The sequence below is a fragment of the Atractosteus spatula genome, chromosome 11 (assembly GCF_055471065.1).
Source record: "Atractosteus spatula isolate fAtrSpa1 chromosome 11, fAtrSpa1.hap1, whole genome shotgun sequence".
Classification (NCBI taxonomy): domain Eukaryota; kingdom Metazoa; phylum Chordata; class Actinopteri; order Semionotiformes; family Lepisosteidae; genus Atractosteus; species Atractosteus spatula.
Window position 1 is genome coordinate 27841770 of NC_142716.1, and position 15477 is coordinate 27857246.

The 15477-nt window shown below is 38.8% G+C and overlaps 2 pseudogenes; one reads left to right on the forward strand and one right to left on the reverse strand.

Moving 5' to 3' along the window:
• Positions 1-944: 944 nt before the first annotated feature.
• LOC148823785 (deoxyribonuclease-2-alpha-like) lies at positions 945-6348 on the reverse strand (annotated as a pseudogene).
• A 4057-nt stretch (positions 6349-10405) lies between these two features.
• LOC148823786 (deoxyribonuclease-2-beta-like) lies at positions 10406-14996 on the forward strand (annotated as a pseudogene).
• The last annotated feature ends 481 nt before the right edge of the window (positions 14997-15477 follow it).

Consider the following 15477-nt stretch of genomic DNA (forward strand, 5'->3'; position numbering starts at 1 on the left):
TCAGCTAGGCGTATGGCCTTTGACTTAAAGATCAGTAAATCATTAAGGAATGCTGGAAGGTTTAATTGACTTAAGATATTCTTACCAGATCGAAACACCAGCACGGCACTGTAACCTTATTCTTTATAAAAATGTGAACATAAACTCTCTCTTTTAAAGTGTACAGGCCTATTACAAAGCCAGTCGAAGTGGACAGCTCCACAGAGTAAACAGTCATATAATCCAATGCTTCAAGTTGATCAATAATGTAGTAACTGTACTGTATATGAAGATGTGGTGATTGTTTTTATTTAACCTTATCCATCTGTTCTGAAAAGCATAGGTTGTCTTGTGTTTTGCAATACGTAGTCTGTGGTGTTATTGATTTAGCTAGTAAAAATATATATATATTATTCATCCATTGTGTGGTTTCTGTGTAAAGTGTTGTCAGCATTACACTATTAATGTATTACAAAACTGCTGTGAAAACAAACTTAATGATTATGTTTAAAAGACACTGGAGATCACTTGCATTTGCAATATTTTGAGAAAAGTGTAGCGTTGAAAGCTAATACACACGTATATTCCCCCAGATATATTCAGTACTTCATTCAAAAAATGTTTTTTTAGATGCATGACTTCCTCATGATACATATCCTTTCTAAATAAATTTTACTTTTGCTATTAAGGTCAGTACTGAATAGTTTAGGAACATGTAAAGGTTTATTCCATGCTGAAAAGAGAAGAAAAGAAACAATATTTCAGCTGTAGAGTCTTCTTCAGGTGTCAGTTCCCGTTTCTTTTCTTCTCTTTTGCAGCCTACGCGTGTTGACGCACTACCTACTTGAGCTACTGCAGAGTTTTCTTACATATTACTTACCACCATTTGCTTTGACTTGGAAAAACTATGCAGTATCTTTTGAAAAGCAGCCCTTTCTTGTTCGTCTATTTCTGCCAGCCACGTGTTACTGGCAGTCCTCAAATGTGTCAACTACTGTGAGGAAGGCCTTCCACACTCCAGGCCTGCTTGTGCACACAGCCCCGCCTCCTCTTCTCGTTTGACTGATCTCTCAGTTCGTGTCCGCGATGCAGGTCCAGTGCGGACCCCCACCCTTCATCACACACCACTTTGAGTGGTCCACCATGATGCCGAAAGGCCTGGCCTCTGGCAGCTGCATCGTCGTCACGTTGTACACCTTGTGCGCCACGGAGCAATTCAACGGCAGAGGTCGATGAAGCTTCCCCCAACTTTTGGCAAAGAAGTCGTCTCCTAAATAGTTAACCAGCAAACCCGAGTAGAGATCTGAAACGGAACAGAGTCACAGGTTCCATGTTAGAATCTGTCCCAGGCACACTTTCTACCCAAGAACAAGTGAATGTGTATTTCTCCCCCCCCTCTCTGAATGCTGTACTGTACTGGCTGCTACCCAGAACGTTCTTTTTTAAATCAACACCACCAATATACAGTAGATCAAGTGTGAAGTGTGACATATTGCTTTTGAAGGGCGGTGTTTAAAACTTACTGGATTGTTCCTTTTCTACATAACATTTTTTTAAATGTATTTAAATAAAATATGACAACCGTTTCCAATAACCTTTAAAGTAACAGCAGAATGAGATCCTTGGATCAATTAATCAATTTCTTTTCAAAACTAGTTGAGTTTAATGGAACAAACTGCACGTGTTATTTAAGTCCTGGTTCCTTTCAAGAAACAGCAGGATGAGATCCCTGAATGAACTACTAAGAAATTAGCTAAATGGGCCAAATGTAACCTCTCCTGTTCTTAGGTATTAAATGGTATCTAAAGAAGCTACACAAGTTATATTTTTATCTTTTCTTATGTTTAAATCAACATACCAAGAAAAAAACATTTGTTTTAGATTGTTGTATGAATAAAAGATTGAAATATTCTATTAATCAATTTGCTCAAGAATTGGGCTTTACAGAATGTTAATAAAGCACCTACAAACTTCCTCAGACACAAATCCTAAACCTAAATTACTACTGAATATAAATGAATGCTTTACTAACATCCCATAAAATCTCTGTTGAAAGAAAGCGATGCTATGAAACCTTAAATCTAAAGTGTAACCGCAGAAACATGTAGGAAAGTTCAGTTGCCAGGTGGCAGATTGAGAAAGTTTCACCAAAACGAAGTCTGCTTTTTTATATAAATACATCTTCAATTGGGAAAGGCTTTGGCTAAAAATAAACTGGATATTGTTCCAACAAAATCTTTGTGAGAAAGTGGGTCTTGCTGGCTAGAAACGGCCAACATACAATAGAGTTAGACTTTGTAAAAATAAAATAAATTCAGATTCTGAGAGGCTCAATAAGTGCTTGTTCAGAGTAAATCAGACATTGTTGTCCGAGTTTCAGCAGTGATACATAATTCACTGAATACCAACACCAACACAACAAGGCTGGGCACTTTGGGATATCCAAGCGATCTCAAACGCGTCCGATAACTGCAACCTCTATGACCAGCTGGGCACCAGTGCTCTTGTAGTGTTGTCAGTGAAAGAAACATCATTGGTACAACTTATGCCAACTCCAACACTTAGCATCACTGTGGGGCTGTTATAGCACATATTTTGAAGGAATAAGTACATTTCGTCATCTATTCCAAGCTGGTACTGGTCTGGAACTGTGATAATTCATTTGTGATTTTAAAATGTAGAGGCATGCAAAAAATTAACTATTGATTCCAAATATCTAAAATGAGAAAAATAGCTGATGTGACATTTTCACTTCTCCAGGAACAAACTGCAATAATGAAGCACAGAGATTGTTTATGGATCATGGCAACTGTGTTGTTCACTACTGTTTCTGTATTTTGAATTGGAGAATAGTTTCTAAAGAAGCGATCAGTTGGGAAAAAAAACATGATCCATAGACTGATTTTACTATCACTACTGATTTTTTTTTTGCAGACTCTAGCTCTGCCTTGGCTTTCTTTTTCTGAACACTGACAGGTTTTGTGCCTTCGCAATGTTGTTTTCCCCCATCTCACACATTGTTTGAGCAGCTTTTGAAAAGAAATGCGAATGAAGGGGGATGTCTGAAGCAAGTTGTAGAACAGAAAAATACGTTTTGTTTAATCTTAAAACCAATATCTGGCATTGGTATGGGTGGTAGTGCCATTTGCATAAGGGAAATTTCAAATCGACTTGCATTTATCAGAAACTTCATGAAAAGGAATTGAGATTCGAGAGGGAAGAAGTGGTGCTCACCGTCGTTAAATCTAGAGTATTTTGCAAAGCTGGTAAAAGTTTCCCCTGCTAAAGATGTCAGGGGCAGCTGCTTAAACCAAGGCTCTTTCCTGGGATAGCATGTTCTCTGAGCCACACACTGAAGGTCTCTGTGGAAGGTTTGGGGGATGTGATAGTCAAAAGAGTATACATGGATATACTGGAGTTGCACAGCTGTAGAGACAAGAATGAAAAATAACCAAGAGTAAGCATGGCATTTTCATACATCCAGGTCAAATGCCCCCTTTCTTTTTCCATTAGTTTGGAGAGTTTCCTTTATTTATTTTCATTTGTTTAACTATCCTCCAAGTTCTAAAATGTTGACATACATTTTCAGCAGCCACAATACACATCATTTAGATTTAATTAGAAAGTCTAAGGCTATTTCGGTATTTATTTTCATCTGTATACACAATGAGGTGTAAGTCTATTAGTGTCTACCTATTCTCAGGGTTATATTAAGCATGCATATGAAATTGAACCACTGCAACAGAAAATAGCAGAATAGACTAGTTTTTGCCCCACAGGTAAATTTAAAATAGGAAAAGAACAGGTGCACCAAACCAGAACAAAAACTGCCAATACTTGAATCTTAAAATCTGGAAAAATTGTACCAAAGGCTTTCAGAAAGTGATAGACAGCTGCAATGTCAATGCCATGGACATACTAAAGCTCAGCAATCAAAGTTGTTCAAGAAAAGCTTCACACAGCTGTATGTACATGTGAACGCCTACCTATATCCTTGAAGGTGCTGTATGTGTAAGTCCTGCAGAAGAAGGTCTGTGCATTTTCATGCCAACTGGAGGGCCAGAATGATATAGAATGATTTTTCACATCTGGAAGCTCCGGGGTGCTGTGAACCAGCCACACTCCTGTCTGTCTGTCTAACATCACAATCCCTGAAAAAGGTCACACAAGATGCATTCAAATCTCAAAATTTGATCGTTTTTGATCCGTCTGGTTTTTCAGTTTCAATGTTTTTAAAGGACAAGTCTGCTCTTTTTGAACAGAGTCCATTATCAAGCCTGCTTCCAGCTGACGAAGTCAATTAATCAATTCAGTTCAAGAATCAAACAAGAACTGTATAATTAATCAAACTAAACAAAAAAACTTCTATTTTGGGCTAGTTTTCAATTCTCTTAATCTGACTTTTGGCTTTTTTGTCCAACCGAATTTAACTGAACATACTTCATGGCCAAAAGTCAGATTAAGAGAATTGAAAACCATAGTCCAAAATAGGACTTTTCTTAATCCTATTAATTATTTTCAGTTCTCTGGAACTGACAATTGGCCATGAAGTATGTAGATTTATTTCTTAATCTCAACAATTTAATTTACTGTATTCGTTTAGAAATGGGCTACTGTAAATTCAATTCAATAGAATCCTAGAGCCCAAAACAAGCATCTTTAGTTTTGTTTTACCCAGCAGATGAATCTTTTATTATTAACATCAGTATTATATTGACTTACAGAGGTGTTTTTAAACTCAGTGATTTTCACCAGGAGAAAAAGCTTTGAAGGCAACAGATTTGTTCTTAGCTTATGAGATGCCTCAGTCAAAGAAATGTAAATTGGAAAAAAAACAAATGAACAAAAACAAGATAGAAATATATACTTTAAAGCTTTATGATTCAAGTTTTAAAACCAGAAAACACAGAAAGCTGGTGTTAGTATTCTTCAGACACAGTATATACTTCGGACGTGCCATCATGTCTTGACCATACACAGTAATCATAAAATAGAGGTTTTCTACTGAATCAATGATTTGGACAAAATCTGCAGAATCACACATGTAAATGTTCTACCCTGAAATACTGTAAATTTTAAAATATTTTATTTTAGATATATATAAAATGAACAATTCACATCCTGCATATGTAGCAAACATTGCACTTGGCTTTAATCATAGCAATAAGCAAGCAAACCCAGCAAGTATTACAGATACAATTAAATTGTTTGTTGTGCTGTCTATGATGTTTTTTTCCCCCCCATTTTCTGTGTCCTTCTGTCTTGTACATTATAAAATGTTACTTACCTTTGCTGTGTCCAAAAGATGAAGGAGCAGGTTTAAATGACTTGGGAGGTTGATCATTGTATAGAAGATACCCAAAGTCCACAGTCTTTTAGGAAGGAATATAAAAAATATCAATACAAAGTCTGTATTTGTATTGCACAAAAGGCTTTTGAATTATAAGAGAAACCTGTGAAAATAAACAGATCGAAAAGACAATGTATATCCTGACCTCACTTTCTGGGAGATGACACAGATTATAAATAAAGGTTTCTTACCTTTTTATGAATGTAAGACAAAAAAGGCTGCAAAGTCTGCCCCACTGCACTCTTGGAGTCATTCACCAATTTCTTCCCATATACCCAGCCATTGGTATGGTCATCCATGTAGAGGTATCGCAGACCTCTTCCTTCATCGTGGTCTGGCAGCTTATACAGAATAAACCTGTATGATTCCAAAAACACATAAAAGAGTATTACATACTGTATACTGCTCTAGAAGTGTGACACTGTACAATGTGTCCTGGGTGTTGGACAGACAGTGTTAACTGTTGTGATCACTAGAAAATAAAAAGGGCACTTAAACAATACTAGTGTCTGTTGCCAGTCTGTGGGTGCACTGGTGCTTCTGGGAGATGAACAGAACCTGTGGCAAGAGAAGAAGGGTCAAGCAGCCTTGATCATTTCTAGGTGATGTAGTGGCCTACAAAGCGAAAATAGCTCTTGTTTTTAGGGGTCGCCCATGTTTGACATGAGCATTGTGGAAAAACTGGAATAATCTTATGCGATTAGAGCTCATTTTCTGCATTTTAAACCAGCAGAGCTCTGTAGAACTGAACTGCAGCAGTTGACAAAGAGTCAACAGTTGACTAAAAGAAGCGAGGCAAGGCAAGCATCTCACAAACATTACTCTCCTCAAGAATACATTCTGGTGAATCGTTTCAAAACGAACTATTGAAAGGAAAAAAAAACTTTAAAATCCAATAGTAATTTCTTTATGACAACAAAAAATCATAGACACTGTACCCTGGATTTACAGATGCAGCCATTCAAAGTGCGCGGCACAGGCACGTACCGGGGGTAATTGGCTACGTCATCGCGCATCATGACGCCGAGGACGCAGAATACCGCGGTACGTGATTGGTTGACCGACAGGGGCACTTGTGGTGTGTTGGTCGGTCGTAGAAAGATTTAAATGTCTTTACTGTGCCCGTTTAAGTATTGAATATTTATATGGAATTTTACCACTGAAGGGAAATCTTAGTAGCTGAGCATAAAAAGAATAGGAGCATACTGTAACGCGTGTGAAGGCCATAAACGATATTAATTTTGGAACATAAACATACAGTACATGGCTGGTCTCGGTACTTTAAAGAAAAAATACACACCAGTATTCCATTTCTCCCTAAACATTTTAAGCATCGAAGTCTTTAACTAACGTGATACCGGAGTCAACAAGCATACTTTTAGAATTTGATTAAAAGGGAATATAATATGGAATCGCATATCTAAAGAAATTAATAACGATATAATTATATTCATGTACCGCAACACAAGAATAGTACACGCTGTACGATGTCTGTTGATAATGTTTCTGTAGGGCTTTTTCAACAGTCCTCATGTGACCTTGCCAGTGGCGCTGTGGGTTAGGTTCCTAACTCACACATCACACGTTGGGTGTTTGAATCCAGCTGGAGCCATGACTTCTTTTTTTAACAAACATTTCTTTGAAAAAATAAAATAGAGTTAGTGTTAGGGTTACTGTCAAACTAAATCAACAATTGATTTAAGGACGATCTGTCAAAGTGCAATGAAATACAATATTGTTGTTGTTGTTATTGTTGTTTTTATCCTGTAAAGCGTTTTGAGAAGCCACCTTTAAAGGCGCTATATAAAAGCGCTGATTCTTATGGAATGTGTTTTCTTTCTTCTTTTTTTCAGCATGGAATAAACCTATTACTTGATTCTTACGGATTCCCGGTTCCACCGGGGATTAAAAAAAAAAAACCATGGAATCTTGTACAGTATCTAAGGAAATAGCAGAATAACCTTATTCATGCACAAACAGTGGCATGTTACATTATTAATTTGGGTGTCTCCTCTTGTCAGAAAGCTATAAATTGCATTTTGAGTGCGGTTTTTGACTTTTTTTAAATTAGAACCCATAAATAAAGCTGATACTGTTTAGACTTTTAATTATTTAAAACTGTATTACAGCAGCACAATGCACAATGCAACGTAAATCGCTCTTTGTCTTCTGCGTAATAATGTTCACCTCTCTGTCCAGCAAATTAACAATAGTAATAATAATGAACTTTATTGTATATGGCGCCTTTAAAGGTGGCTCCTCAAAGCGCTTTACAGGATAAAAACAATAACAACAATACTGTTAGGCTGGGCAAACGATTTTTATTTTTTTTAAAAAAGAAATACAAAATGAGATATAATGATGTGTTCCGGCTTATTATGTAAACTGTATGTTGCTGTTATTGGTATTTTAAAGAAAAAATACTGTAAAATCCTGGGTTAGGTACAATGTTTCAGGCATTCATGTGAAGGACAACAGAGCTTTCACTGGCCGATTATCAAACTTTATTGATAAATCCAAAACAAAAACGATCTGACCAAACCAGAAAAAGAAAAAAAGAATAACGGACACAGCGCGAGCCTGCATTCTGTCCTCAGCCGTCCACACCACACTTTTCCCTGGGTCAGAGATTAAATAAGACTTCACTCGCACCAAACAAATTACCACACACTGAACACTGAACATGTTAACCCAAATATGTCTCACAATACTTTTATGGTACATTACTTTGCTAAAATGTATTTAAAAATAAAAACAATTACAAACGCCAGCAGAGAGAGAGACACACACACAGTTCTTCATTGTCAAAAAGTAATTATTTTTTACTTTGTCAGCACCCAGACAAACGCAAACGCGTTATTAATGAAATGCTTTTATTCATTCTTAATCGAACTCACAAGTTGTCATCTGCTGTTGAAGCTCTGTGACACTAGACTCACACATGGCTAGACTTGACTATTTAACCATGAGATTATGTTTATGTTTATTAATCTTCCTTGTTATGCACTGAGAATGATAAGCACCCCAAACACGGGGGCGGCGTAGCGGTCGGCTCTGGCTTTCCCATCTATACCGATGCACTGCAAGTACAACCCCCCCTCCTTCTCTTGAGTGATGGGCAACAGTTGGATATCTGGGAGAATTGTTCGTTCCACTGGCGTCTGTGAATTCCGCTGTGTAAACGGTGCTTCCTGAGGGGAGACAGACGGCGGGGACAGCGTCAGCCAGGTCCTGGGCGGTGGTGAGCAGAGAAGCCAGATGGAGTGTCCTGAGGCGGTGTGTGCTCTGGGGGGGGCAGAGCTTCCGCCAGGCATTGCAACCTGCGCAGTGGGGGGAGCCACTCACCGGGAGACAGCTGCTCAAGCGTTTGACTGCCGGTACACACTGTCTCCGGCTTCTGCATCTTCACGAGTGTCTCTAACCTCCCAATCCTCCCCTGTAATGCGTCGTACTGCTCCCGCTGCTGCCGAAAAGTCTCCATACAGGTGCTGCCTCTACAGGCTGGCACCCTTGAAAGCTGCACGTATGCGACTTCAATTAACACCAGTATTAAATGTATTACACTGTATTAATCAAGCCTTGTTTCCTTGATAATAGTTGATCTGTTCTTGCATATTGACATAGAACTTGAACCTTATTGCATGTACATGTACTGGTACAATGGAATCCTTACTTACAGAAAGTTAGGATAGTTATGATCGGGTGTGAATGAGGAATGTTGAATGGTATTGAATAGTTTGACTTTTGTGAAGGCAAATCCATGAGAATATTTTGTGCTCTAATCCTGCAATTAACATGATAAATCAAGTTAAAATAAGTTCCCAGATGCTTCCCTAGTTAATCTACTGTTCTTATCATAGTTTACTACAGTAAGCAACACTAGATCATAACCCTGTCGTGTGGTTTGGTAAGCCTTCAAACTAATTTTCTTGAAACACATAATTACAATACACTGTATAATAGCAGAATAACAATAACATCTTTTAACTGGATTTGATTGCTTTCAGAGTTCTTTTATAAGGATTGTGCCTTTGTTTCTAAGGTTAACACTGTCCTTTCATTACAGAAGTATCATGAGGTCCAAGCAAATAAACACACATGCACATATAAGTGACAAGTAATAGGTTTATTCCATGATGAAAAGAGAAAAGAGAAAACACAACGTTTCAGCTGTGAAGCCTTCTTCAGGTGTGCAGGTGTGCCTTCTTCTTTAGCACACCTGAAGAAGGCTTCACAGCCGAAACGTGTTTCTCTCTTCTCTTTTCAGCATGGAATAAACCTATTACTTGCTCCTTTGAAGACTACACATGCTGACGCAGCTATCCACCTGAACTACTTGCACATATACAGTAAGTGTTTGCAAGTCTGTATCTATATATTCCTGGTAATATGCTTCTATTTATGTAGTAAGAAAGCAATCAGAAGAACTTTTTATAAAGTATTCTTGGTAAAACTCATCAAATCATCTCACTTTTAAATAACTTAAAAAAGTTGCCTGATCACTTTCTTCTTGCTACTCTTTTGATAAAGAGGTATTGTTGTTTTTTTTAGGATAATGAAATCATTGTGAGAAAGATGTTTTAAAGAATTCTACAGGATATTTTAGCAAGTTAGCGAGATAACACTAGTAAGGACCCTGATAATTAGATACTAGTTATTTTTGTTTGGAAGTGTATCTTAGCATTTCAGAGAACAGCACAGCATGGCATAGAAAGTGATGCATTTGTATCACTATATTACGAATATTCTTTCAAATCATAATCAATTTTTCTATATTAAACTATAAGAAAAATTCTATAATAAAATCAGTATAAAATTAACACGGATTTATTGTTCATTAGATTTAATGTCTGCTAAAGACTTATAATTATTAATTATAAAAGACCATGTTATGGCAATTAGAATTTCGAAAGTAGTGGAGTATAAGTGGCTCAGCACTGGGAATACACGTTCTTTGATGGGCTGGAAAAGTCCTGTACATCACTGTGTAGGGTCAATAGGTGTATGACTGTGTAAGAGAGGTTGGACAAACCTGGGGTCAAAGGTCATGGGCGTGAGCAGAAATGTACAGATAAAATGGCCAATTCTAATTTGGGTGGGTATAAAATTATTATTATTATAATTATTATTATTACTACTACTACTACTACTACTACTACTTACCAGGCAGCACAGTAGTACAGTGGTTAGCATTGCTACCTTACAGCACTGGGGCCCTGGGCTTGATTTTGGACTCAGGATGCCATCTGTGAAGAAACTGTCTTTTCTCCCAGGGTTTCCTCTGGGTGCTCCGGTTTCCTCCCCCAGTCCAAAAATATACTGGTTGGCTCATTGGCTTCTGAGAAAAGATTAGCTCTAGTGTGCGCTTCAGTGTCTGTATCTGCCCTGCGATTAAGTGGCTTCTTGTCCAGGGTGTCACCTTCCTTGTGCCCATTGCTTCCAGGGATACAAACATCAGTATCATCTTTATCATTGCCACTACTAAATTAAACACAATGTACCTCACAACTGGCAGCCCACTAAAGCTCAGCAGCTGTGAGCCTGGTCAGTATCTGGATGGGAGACCTCCTGGGAAAGCTAAGGTTGCTGCTGGAAGAGGTGTAAGTGGGGCCAGCAGGGGGTGCTCACTCTGCAGTCTATGTGAGTCCTAATGCCCCAGTATAGTGACGGGGACACTATACTTTAAAAAGGCACTGTCCTTCGGATGAGACATAAAACCGAGGTCCTGACTCTCTGTGGTCATTGAAAATCCCAGGGCGTTTCTCGAAAAGAGTATAGGTGTTACCCCAGCATCCTGGCCAAATTTCCCATTGGCCCTTACCAGTCATGGCCTCCTAAGAATCCCCATCTTTGAATTGGCTTCATTACTCCACTCTCCTCCCCACTAAATAGCTGGTGTGGGGTGAGTGTTCTGTGTACACTTTGGCTTCACATTGGTGCTGGTGGTGGACGAGAGTCCCCAATACCTGGAAAGAGCTTTGAGTGGAGTGTCCAGAAAAGCACTATAAAAGTGTAAGGAATTATTATTATTATTGACCTTTTCAAAGTACTGTGTTAACAGTAATAACTTGCAATCCATCATCTACTGACTCTTCATAAATCGATAACTGCTGTTCATTGTAAGTATGAATGAATAGAATGTGATCTGTTATCTCGGTGTGTTGTAATATCTCTTTGTGTGTCCACACAGGAGTCCTACACTTTGACCAGACTCAGGGTTTCTGGCTCAGTCACAGTGTCCCCCACTTCCCTCCATTCCCAGAAAGGGGGTACAGCTGGCCGTCCTCGGGGAAACTGAACGGCCGGACCGCGCTCTGTATCACTTACAAGTCTACACAATTCCCTCAGATAGGTGCGCAACATAGGGAAGCTAGCATTATGCTAATAGCAAAATACCATTTTATTTTTATTTGTATTGCTCAGTTCAAATTGAAAGAGACGACAATGCGAGGCCATTTACCAGATTCAATATTTGTTGGGCCGGATTTTTGTTTTTGTTTTTTAACCGTGAGCCGAGCCATAGAATGGAATGTGTGGGGTAAATTGAATGTGTAGTCCTTGCTTCATAGGACTGCAGACTTGTGCTGTAGCCCAGCACTACAATGGAATTATTGAGTGTGGCGGGTCTTCAGATATAGCAGGCAGTGTTAAGAAGCTGGGGAAATCCAAATTAACTGCTTCTGCATCAGAAAACTTAATGTCTCTCTTCTCAATTTCCCCTTCTAGCTTCTTTGTCTCCTTATTCCACAGAAGATGGTTTGTAGTGTTACCTTCCTCAGTTTTGTATTTATTGATTTTAATCATACAAAAATGAACAGTTTATTTTTCCTCACAGTTCAGTGACATGAAGGTATGAAAAAATAAAACCGAAGCCCTCCAGCACCTCTGTGGGCTGTGGGTGTTCCGGCCCGGGTATAATGGTTACTGTTGTAACAACATAAGGTGTTTGCATTGCAAGTGAGAGGATGCGATTTAGCCAACAATAAAGTTGTTTTCCTTTCTTTTTCCTCAGCCGAGCAGCTGTTGTATTATAACCCCCGCGTGTACAACTGCTCCTTGCCTGAAGTCTTTCGCCACGAACTGCCCAGAATGAGCTGCATTTGCGAGGGCTCTGTAAAGCCCTGGGTGCAGGGAAGGAGGATGGGGAAACTGCTGTCAGCTCGGGGAGAAACCTTCCTCAGCCTTGCCAAGTCTCGCTTCTTTGTGGATGGTGAGAGTGGTTTTCTTTTAAAACCACGCAGACTGTACAAAAAGATCTGTGATGAAACACCAACTACAATCTGACATATCAGCTGTCCTTATCAAAGGTTCTGTACCAGGATATGCATTTGGAATCTTTTTCCTGGAATTGAGCATTTGTTTGGTCACGTAGGTTTCCCATTGATTCTGGAGCTGGTTAAAGTTCAGAAACCTTCCTGGACAGCACTGATTTTCATTCTGCACTGAGGAGAAGAGTCGGATAAAAACAGTCGACTCCGACTCTCGAAACGTCCAGAAATACATTCACATTTAAAGATGTTGAAATACTCCATGATAGTTATGCTTACGTTCCAGTGATTTGCAATTCACCAGTGTGGACAAGTGGCCCCTTTGAACTTACTCAGATTTAATGTGTTGTCTTAGCGATGTATTACAGTCTTCTGTCCTTGCAGTCGTCTGTTGCCAGGCCACTGCCAAATGCATATTCATTTTTAGCACGTATTCTCTTCTTTATGGAAGTGTGGAGGCAACCCAAGTAAATGCACTTTTAAGTCCTAAAAACAAGCTAGCTAAATTCCCTTTGAATTCCTGTGCTCTCACATTAAAAGTGTGGCTTGGCTGTCTTGAGAAGCATGACAGAGACTTCCATCACCTTTCACAGGCCACAAAATTGCCCAGATTTTGCTCCTATTAAAAACATAGCTCAGTCCTGCACACCTTACTGTCATCACAACCTCTGCTGCAATTGTTATTGTAAAGATTGCAAATCCTGTAAAGCAATGCGACTGCAAGATGCTACAGATATTTCAGAACCAGTGAGATACTGTACATGCAACTTCCTGGTCATAGTTTTTACTCTTTACAGCATGATGACGGGCTTTGCTTATATTTTGGCCAGTGGTTGCATGTACAGGTTTGCAAAAGGCCGCACATTGTTAAGAGCCAAACATGAAAATGACAAAAGAAGAACGAGACAAATTACATTTCTTCATCCCAGACAAACATTAAAAATAAAATGCAGACAGCGAAAAGGGAAAACAATTTGGTCTTGACTTTATTCAAAGCTATCCATTACATGGTACAATGAGTTTATATAATGGTATATTAGCCACCAATATAATACATAAACTGAAACAAACTTTTCAGATTTGGCAAAAAACAATCTTAGTTTGATCATTTTTAACTAAGCTTAGTTAAATATCAATTTCAGATTAGATGCAATAATAATATCAGAATGGAAAAATATTTAAACCATACAGTATATGTGTCTGTTTTCATAATCTTGCAATAACATAAAACATCATATTCCATAGTATATCACCAGAAATAAACTGCAAAGTGTGTAATATTGCTAGAAGCAGAATACATCCCAAGAAAACAAGACCTAGGTCCAAAATAATCATTTAACAGAGTTCGCATAGTTTTGAGATGAAAAATCCACTCCACCTACAGTGAATCATCCATCAGTCTTCTAACCACTTTATCCACTATAAAGTCACTGGGGAGCCAGAGCCTATCCCAGCAAGCAAAGGGGAAAAGGCAGGATATACACTGGACAGGATGCCAGGACATCACAGTGCACACAGAGACAAAAACACACAGCACTTACCCAAGAGTCCATTTTCCCAAAAGCCAATTAACCCAACTAGTCTGTTGTTTTTGGACTGTGGGACCAAAAACTGGAGCACCCAGAGGAAACCCCTGCAAACACGGGGAGAACATACAAACTGCACATTGTAGTTCACATCTGTAGGGCAGAAACACATGTTGCGCTTCTAAAACTGTCTTGCTACAAGGGCTTTCCAATCACTACCAGTAGCTCTTTTATGTTGTTCTGTTGTGATTGTTATTAAAACATAAAAAGTTCTGAAAGAACTCAATTGGAAAACAAAGCACTGAAAACCGTTTAGTAAGGGGAAATGTTTCATTATACAATGTGAAAATGGCAGTAAAATTAAATTCCAGACCGGTAAGAGCTTTTTTTTTTACTTTTCACAGAGTGTTTCCTTTCTCTTTAAACCAAGAAAGAGCCCTGTCTGGAGAGCCATTGTAGATGCTGTTAAATGCCTTATATTTCTACTTTGTTGACATACTTGAGGGTTGTCTTTTACAGACATCTACACTGGCTGGGCTGCTCAAGTTTTAAAGACTACTCTGTTGACGGAAACCTGGCAAACGAAAAGAGCATGAACTGCCTTCGAACTGCTCCCTTCCTGAACAGGTTTGAAATATCAAAAGAATTAAACTGCCGGGACCTGTGGAGTTCTGCTCTCACTTTGATCATGCCAAGTGGTGTGTATCCCAGGAGGATGGAGACCAGTGGATCTGCATTGGAGATCTAAACAGAGAGGACTGCCAGCAGTGGAAAAGTGGAGGACTTATTTGCTCACAAAACCCTGTTATCTACCACGCTTTCAGGGGGGCTGTGTCCTGGTTTGTTAGGTGCAGAGACATGTTTAAGCTGTAAGAGGGGGAATGTTTGACCCTGTTGTTGCAATTCAGTTACGCTGACTCTTTCTGTATCTATCTGTTGCAGATGCAGAGCAGTGTTAATTGCGCTCAGGTTTAGCAAATGCCGCTTGATATTTTGAAGCTAATGTTTGCTGAAAAGCAAGAAAAAAAGTTGCTCAAATGCAAATGTGCTTCTTTCCAGAACAACTAAAATGTATAGGTTTAAACATGGGTTGATGGCTAACACAAAAGAAGAAACACCCAACGACTGCAATTATCAATCCATTCATCTATTATCAGAAAGTAGCTTTTTTTCCTGTGAAGTGTAGTGGCAAAGCTCTTCATTTAAAATAAGAGGACACTGGTTGTAAATGTCAATCAGAATTACGTTGCGCAAATGTTTTTTCTTTATAGGTTTGGTTGGGTTCCCACCAGCAGTTCTGTGAAATCTTTCCTCATTTTGTGCTTTTATCTTCTGTTGTGCGAATCCCATCTAT